The 9,226-nt window shown below is 36.0% G+C and overlaps 1 non-coding gene across 1 annotated transcript; it reads right to left on the bottom strand.

Moving 5' to 3' along the window:
- Positions 1 to 8,688: 8,688 nt before the first annotated feature.
- LOC122475564 lies at positions 8,689 to 8,795 on the bottom strand. Its single transcript, XR_006295245.1, has one exon. It is a non-coding gene; the product is annotated as a U6 spliceosomal RNA (small nuclear RNA).
- Positions 8,796 to 9,226: the final 431 nt, after the last annotated feature.

Here is a 9,226-nt window from a genome sequence, read left to right on the forward strand (position 1 = left end):
AAACCTGAAATAAGAACCCTGAAAGTATCAAGCATTCATTTGAAGTTAGTAAAGTGAGAGGGAGGCAAAGGAGTGACATGTGTGTATAATGAAATAGTTTTAGTGATGGTCAGTAAATTCAGTCTGGGTGAGAAGTGCTGGGAGAACATAAAGAGGATGAGAGGCACTATAGAGATATTAGAATCATTAGATTTTTTAGGCCTCAGGGAATGAAATATCCACATAATAAAATAAACATAGTAAAAACATACATTTGTGTAATAAAGCTACAAGACAGTCCAGCATTCTTGATGGAACCACACTGTTAGTAGCAATAAGGTAAAAGGGAAATTCTTTCAGAGATTAAGTTGATATATAGAGGATTTTCTTGGTAACAAAGAAGTGAATAGCTTGAAAATTCTAGATTTTACATTTTGTTTTTAAATCAGTGCTTTGCTTACTAGTTCTATTTTTGCTATTTGTGTTTTTGCTTTGGTATAGAGTTAACTTTGGGGAAAAAACATTTCTTTCCGGGTTTGTTTTTTTTAATTTTTTATGTTTATTTATTTTTGACAGAGAGAGAGACAGAGCTCTAGCAGGCAAGGCACAGAGAGAGAGGGTGAGACATAGAATCTGAACCAGACTACAGGCTCTGAGCTGTCAGCATGGAGCCTGATGCCACGCTCGAATTCACAAACCATGAGATCATGACCTGAGCTGAAGCTGAACACTTAACCGACTGAGCCACCGAGGTGCCCCTCTTTCTGAGTTCTGAACAATCGTTGATCATAAAGATGTTTTCTCATGAGCTTTAAGTGATTAACACTTTTTCAAATCAGTCATCTATGATTTTGATAACTAAAACAAGATCCTTTATAAAAGATCTGAAGGGGATAGATCAGGGTCAGCTGGGAAGATGGCAGAATAGGAGGACTCTTATCTCACCTTGTCCCATGGATACAACTAGAAAACACATCAGTGTAAAGAACCCATCAAGTGATAAGAAGACTGGCAAAACACACTATACAACTAAAGGCAGAGAAGAGGCCACATCAAAGAAGGTAGGAAGGGTGAAGACGTGGTCTGGGAGTGAAAGGGACCATGGGCATCCGTCATGGTAGGGAGGGAGCTGATAGCATGCAGAAGGGAGAAAAATAGATTTTCCCACCAGGGAGCCCATGAATGGGGAGGACAAATCCCCATAACATTTGCCTTTAAAAGCAAGCGGGAGGGGCGCCTGGGTGGCGCAGTCGGTTAAGCGTCCGACTTCAGCCAGGTCCCGATCTCACGGTTTGTGAGTTCGAGCCCCGCGTCAGGCTCTGGGCTGATGGCTCAGAGCCTGGAGCCTGTTTCCGATTCTGTGTCTCCCTCTCTCTCTGCCCCTCCCCCGTTCATGCTCTGTCTCTCTCTGTCCCAAAAATAAATAAACGTTGAAAAAAAAAATTAAAAGCAAGCGGGATCAAAGTTGGTGAATACTTAAAACCGGCAGGACTTAAAGCCTGGAATTTTAAAAATAGGCAGGCTCAACTTTGGAGAACCCGGAAACAATTAGGAACTTGAGTCCTGCCTTTAAAGAGCAAGCACGACAAACAGCCCCTGCAGATACAGCTTAAAACCAGCAGTTTGAAAAAAGCCAAATCAGATGATTGAGAGACTTATTTGCTCATCTCAGAGCATGGCATGGAGAGACAGAGATCACAGGGAGACCCACCCAGAAACAAAAGAGTTGGCAGGCACCATTTGCCTACCCTACTCTCAGCATAAACAGTGGACAAATGCTGAAAACAGCACTGTACCAACTCTGCTTACCTAACTTACACGCACCAAGCTTGCTCTCCCAGTGCTTCTGTAGATCAGACCTTCCCAGTTACATGTGCATAGTCTCTGCACTGTGGCCCCCCTCCACCAGAAAATCAGTGTAAACATTTCCAATACTACATCTCCCAACCTATTGCATTTTGCAGGACCTCAGTTCTGGCAATGGGAGCAGGTCTCATTTCATAAGCAGAATACCGCACACTTTGTTAAAATGTGCCCCACCCCCGTTTGGGACCAAACACTGCCCAGAATAGGCAAGAGAGCCTCTGCAGGCCACTAGACTGAAGGAAACAGAGGCCAAGACTAACAGAAGAGCAAATGAAACATACCTAGGAAATACCCCCTGAAGTGCCAGGCCCTGGGGAACAGGAAACACTGCACTGCAGGGCACTACAGGGCCTCTTCTTCTTGAAGCTTCTTCTTGAGCCGACTTTCCCAACAGACACAGAAAGTTAGACTAAATGAAGAGACAGAAAAATTTGAAAGAACAGGACCAAACCACAGCAAGACACCTAAGCAAAACAGATACAATATGCCTGATAGACAATTTAAAGGAATGATCATAAAGATACTCACCCAACTTGAAAAAAGGGTAGAGGACATCAGTAAGGCCCTTAACACAAGAATAAAAAAGAATCAATCAGGGATGAAGAACACAATTAATGAAATTAAAAATTCGGTTGATAGAATAAATAGCAAGCTAGATGAAACAGAACTAATTAATGACCTTGAAGACAGAGTAATGGAAAGTAACCAAGCTGAGCAAAGGAGAGGAAAGAAAAAATGCAAATTAAGAATAGTCTCAGGGAACTCAGTGACTCCAACGAGTGTAATAACATTCACATTATAGGGATATCAAAGAGAAAGGGGCAGAAATTTTACTTGAAGAAATAATAGCTAAAAACTCCCTAAGCTACGGAAAAAAACAGATATCCAGATTTAGGAGACACAGAAATCCTCTCCCAAATTCAATCTAGGGAGGTCCAGACCAAGACACATAGTAAATAAAATGGCAAAAAGTAGTGATACAGAAAAAAAAAAAATAAAGCAGCAAGAGAAAAGAAGATAGTTACTTACAAGGGGAAACTCCATGAAGCTATCAGCAGATTTTTCAGCAGAAGCTCAGCAAGCCAGAAGAGAGTGGTATGATACATTTGAAGTGCTAAAAAGGAAAAGTCTACAGCCAAGAATACTGTATCCAGCAAGGCTAGCATTCAGAATGGAAGGAGAAAGAGTTGCCCAGACAAATAAACTAAAGGCATCTGAGACCACTAAACCAACCCTACAAGAAATATTAAAGGGGACTCTTTGAGTGGAAAGGGAACACCATGAGTGAGAATATGAAGGTAAAGAGAAAAACATAAAATCAGTAAAAATAAGTATTTCTGTAAAATAAGTCAAGGGAGTCACAAAATAAAGGATGTAAAATATGACACCATATACTTAAAAGCTGGCAGGGAGAAGAGTAAAGAATAGGTTCAAACTTAACCATCAACTTTAAATAGATTGCTGTATGCAGAAGACGTTATATATAAACCTAATGGCAACCACAAATCAAAAACCAGTAATAAATATGCAAAGGATAAAGAGAAATGAATCCAAGTATATCACTAAAGAAAACCAGAAAACCATGAAAGAGAACAAGAAAGGATCAGAGGAAATCTATAGAAATAATAACAAAAGAAATAACAAAATGGCAAAAAGACATATCTGTCAATAATTATTTTGGATGTAAAAGGGCTAAATGTTGTAATAAAAAGATATAGGGTGACAGGGTGGATAAAAAAGCAAGACTCATCTATATGCTTCCTACAACAGACTCATTTCAGACCTAAAGACACCTACAGATTGAAAGTGAGAGGATGGAAAAATATTTGTCATGCAAATTGATATCAAACAGAGTCAGGGTGGCAATAGTTATGTCAGACAAAAGAGACTTTAAAACAAAGACTATAACAAGGGACAAAGACACTACACAATCATAATGGGGACAATAGAACAAGAGGTTGTAACAATTGTTAATATTTATGCACCCAACATGAAAGCACCCAAATACATATAGCATATATTAACATGCTATTAACAAACATACAGAAAATAATTGATAGTAATAAAATAATAATAGGGACTTTAACAATCCACTTCCATGAACAGAGACATCATCCAAACAGAAAATCAACAAAGAAACAGTGGCCTTGAATGACACAGTAAGCCAGATGGATTTAACAGACATCTTCAGAACATTTCATCCTAAAAGAGCAGAATACACTTTCTTTTCAAGTACACATGGAACATTTTCCAGATTATATCACATATTAGGGCACAAAACAAGTCTCAACTTTGAAGTCATACCATGTATCCTTTCTGACCATAATACTATGACACTACAAATCAACCACAAGAAAAAATATGGAATGAGCACAAATCATGGAGGTCTACTAAACAATAATTTCTTTGGTCAACCAAGAAATCAAAGAAAAAGTCAAGAATTATATGGAAACGAATGAAAATGAAAACACAAGGGTCCAAAATCTTTGGGATGAAGCAAAAGTGGTTCTAAGAGGGAAGTTTATAGTAACACAGGCCTACCTTAAGAAGCAAGAAAATTTTCAGATAAACAACGTAACCTTACACCTAAAGTAGCTAGAAAAAGAATAAACAATACCCAAACCCAGCAAAAGAAAGGAAACAATAAGATTAGAGCAAAAATAAATTATATAGAAACTAAAAAATAAAAAGAAATAAAAAGAACAGATCAATGACATCAGAAGCTTGTTCTCCAAAAGATGAACTGATAAACCTCTAGCCAGACTCATCAGAAAAAAGAGAGAGGGAGAGGTCCCAAATAAACAAAATCACAAATGAAAGAAGGGAAATAACAACCAACACCACAGAAATAAAAACAATTGTAACAGAATATTATGAAAACCTATGTGCCAAAAAATTAGAAAATTTAAAAGAGATTCCTAGAAATTCCTAGAAACATATAACCTACTAAAACTAAAGCAGGAAGAAATAGAAAACTCGAACAGACCAATTGCTAGCAATGAAATTGAATCACTAATCAAAAAACTTCCAAAAAAACAGAAGTCCAGACCCAATGGCATCACAGGCAAATTCTACAGGACATTTAAAAGATAATTTAGTACTTATTTTTCTCAAATTATTCCAAAAAATAGAAGAGAAAGGAAAATTTCCAAATTCATTCTGTTAGACCAACATCACTCTGATACCAAAACCTGATAAAAACTCAACAAAAAAGAGTACTATAGGCTAAGAATCTAGATTATATGATTAAACATAGATTAAAATATCCTCAACAAAATATTAGCAAAATCATATGATCATTTCAATAGATGCAAAAAAAGCATTTGATAAAGTACAACTCCATTGAGATAAAAACCCTCTGCAAAATATACCTAGAGGGAACAGACCTCAACATAACATAGGCCATATATGAAAAACCCATAGTTAATATCATACCCAGTGGGGAAAAACTGAGAGCTTTCCCCCTAAGGTCAGGAACCAGACAAGGAAGTCCACTTTCAACAATTTTATCCAACATAGTATTGGAAGCCCTAGCCACAGCAATTAAGCAACATATGGAAATAAAAGGCATCCAAAGTGATAAGGAAGAAGTAAAACTCTCACTATTTGCAGATGACATGATACTGTATATAGAAAACCAAAACCCCATCAAAAAACTATTAGAAGTGGTAAATGAATTCAGTAGTCACAGAATACCAAAAAAAAAAAAAAAAGTACAGAAATCTGGTGCATTCCTATATACTAATAATGAAGCAGCAAAAAGTAAAATTAAGAAAAACAATCCCATTTACAACTGCACCAAAAACAATAAAATATCTAGGAATAAACTTAACCAAAATGGTGAAAGATCTGTACTCTGAAAAGTATAAAATACTGATGAAAGAAATTCAAAATGATGGAAAGAAATTGAAAGACATTCCATGCTCATGGGTTGGGGGAACAAATATCATTAAAATGTCTATACTACCCAAAGCAATCTGTACATTTGAATGCGACCCTTATCAAAATACCAACAGTATTTTTTTCACAGAATTAGAACAAACAATCCTAAACCTGGTATGGAACCACAAAAAGCATCAAAATGCCTAATGCAATCTTGAAAAAGAAAAACAAATTTGGAGGTATCACAATTCCAGATATTAAGTTATATTACCAAGTGATAATAATTAAAGCAGTATGATACTGCCATAAAAACAGACTCAGAGATCAATTGAATAGAATAGAAAACCCAGAAATAAACCCACAATTATGTGGCTAATTAATTTTTGACAAAGCAGGAATGGGTATGCCATGGAAATAAGACAGTCTCTTTAATAAGTGGTGTTGGGAAAACGGGACAGCTAGACGAAAAATAATGAAAACAGACCACTTTCTTTTACCATACACAAAAAAAATTCAAAATGGACTGAAGACCTAAACGTGAGACCTGAAACCATAAAAATCCTTAAAGGGAGCACAGGCAGTAATCTCTCTGACATCAGCCATAACAACATTTTTCTAGATATGTCTCCCGAGGCAAGGGAAATAAAAGCAAAAATAAACTATCGGACTACATCAAAATACAAAGCTTTTGCACAGTGAAAGAAACATTAAGACTAAAAGGCAACTTTTTGAATGGTGGAAGATATTTGTAAATGATATATCCAATAAAGTGTTAGTATCCGAAATATGTAAAGAACTGATACATCTCAACACCCAAAAAAACAAAAAAAATCCAATTAAAAAATGGACAGAAGACATGAACAGACATTTCTCCCAAGAAGACATACAGATGGCCAACAGACACATGAAAAGATGCTCAACACCACCCATCATAGAGAAAATGCAAATCAAAAGTATAATGTCAGACTACCTAAAATCAAAGTCACAAGAAATAAGAGTTGGCAAGGGGATGGACATAGTGGAATCCTCTTGCACTGTCGCTGGAAATACAAACTGGTGCAGCCACTGTAGAAAACAGTATGGAGATTCCTCAGAAAGTTAAAAATAGAACTAACCTACAATCCATTCATTAAACTACTGGGTATTTACTCAAGAAGTACAAAACGCTAATTCCGGGAGACACATGCACCCTTATGTTTACTGCAGTATTATTTACAATAGCCAAACTAAGGAAGCATCCCAAGTATCCATTGACAGATGAATGGATAAAGAAGAAATGTACATATAAACAATGGAATATTATGCAGCCATAAAGAATTAAATCCTACCATATGCAACAACATGGATAAAGCTAGAGAGCATAATGCTAGGCAAAATAAGCCAGTCAGAGAAGAACAAATTCCATATGATGTATCTTACTTATATTTGGAATTCAAGAAACAAAACAGATGAGCAAAGGAAAAAAGGAAAAAAAAAACAGAGAGAGACTAACAAGAAACAGACTTTTAACTATATAGATCAAACCAAGGGTTATCAGATGGGAGGTGGGTGGAGGGATGGGTGAAAAGGTGATGGGATTAAAATGTACACTTATCATGATGAAAATTAAATAAAATAGTTTTTAATAATAACAAAAAGGTCTGAAAATACTTTCTGGTGAAATCCTAATGGCAAACATTATAGAGTGTAGAAAAGAAAACTACAAAATGATGCTGGGAATGTTTGTTCAAATATGGTGATGCAAAAAGCTAAGAATATGGAATTCTTTATACTCTTTCCTATATTTAGTTTTCCTTACTTTCTCAATTCTTTTCCTTGAGTTCATTTCTATTCCTTTGTATTTTTCCCACACTTTCTCTTTTAATGTCTAATTGTCCTTTCTCTTGATTTTCTTACCCCCATCTTAATTTCCATCTTTTCTCTCCTTTCCCAGAATTCTATCCTTCAGGCAGAAAATAATTGAACAGTACATTATTTTCCACTGTCTTCATTATTTGTGTCTTTCCTGTCAGCATTGTAGGACTTTTGTCATTTCATATGAGATACCAGCAAAAGCACATTCATTTGTACTTACAGAAGGGTATTGTTCACTATCCCTTGCATTTGTTGGCAAAGGTCTCCCATTAATAATTCTGACTTCACTTGGTACCAACAGCTTGGTAAGCAGTGTGCAGTGACATTTCAAACATATTTAGAATTGATAGCAATTGCAGAAATGAAAACAGTTCTCCTCTGCTCATTCTATTTATTTTTTCTTAGACAGGAACCTAACTGAAACAGAGATGATGAGTCACTGAAAAGTTCATTTTTTTCTTTTAGTGAGCAGAAATATTAATACAATTCAAGCAAATATATATTTTAGAAAAGCATTAAAAATTTTGTAAATATTTTAGTGTAATAATTTTTCAAACATCTTACTTTTTTGAAAAGAGAAATCATAAACAATATTACATATAGTATCCCATAATAACTTCAAAATATATCCTATAGTAAAATTGACCTGTTATGATACACACTGAGATGGTATGTGTAAAAGCTTGGTGATTAATTGCTAGACCCCATATGAAACATTGTGTCATTATGATTCCTGACCATGTCACCTACTACCTACATAACTTTGGGTGAGGCATTAATATCTCTTTTTCTTATGTAAAAATATGGGCAATAGTACTCTCCTTGTATACTTGTTGGGACAATTAAATAACATGCGTAAAGCGCTGAAAACTGTGAATGTCAAATAAATAGTAATGACTCATTAAAAGTTTGCCATTATTGTTTGCCATTATTTGCTAACACTTTAACACTTTCATGTTCATAGATGACCAAGGAAGAGATTTCAGAGTCTTATCCATGATATATCTCTTCTCTCTCTCTCTTTGGATAAACATCAATAAAGGCAAACTGACTAATGATCTGGTTAATTAAATGAAAGCTAAGTCAAATTGTATAGTCCATTTTTTTTAAAATATGGAATGCTTCACGCATTTGTGTGTCATGCTTATACAGGGGCCATGCTAATAGAATCTGTATCATTCCAATTTTAGTAGATGTGCTGCGTAAGTGAGCACTGTGTGACCCAATTTCTATTGATGAATACTGGTACAGAAACAGCAGCATTTAGTCATATATATTAAACAAAAAAATATTTTTCAAAGTCTGCAGAATCTGAGCACTTTATTTTCCTCTCAAAGTGGTGCTGTCTAAAACTTTATGAAGTCAACTTAAAATGGGTTCTCCTAGGGGTGCCTGGGTGGCTCAGTTTGTTGGGCGTCTGACTTCAGCTCAGTTCATGATCTCACTGTTTGTGAGCCCCAGCCTCACATCGGGCTCTGTGCTGACAGCTCAAAGCCTGGAGCCTGCTTCGGATTCTGTGTCTCCCTCTCTCTCTGCTCCTCCCCTGCTCACACACTGTCTCTCCTTCAAAAATAAATAAAGATTTTTTTTTTTAATTAAAAACAAATGAGTTTTCCTATACCATTGTCATCTTCCTGCTTTGCCA

The sequence above is a fragment of the Prionailurus bengalensis genome, chromosome D4 (genome assembly GCF_016509475.1).
Source record: "Prionailurus bengalensis isolate Pbe53 chromosome D4, Fcat_Pben_1.1_paternal_pri, whole genome shotgun sequence".
Taxonomy (NCBI): Eukaryota; Metazoa; Chordata; class Mammalia; order Carnivora; family Felidae; genus Prionailurus; species Prionailurus bengalensis.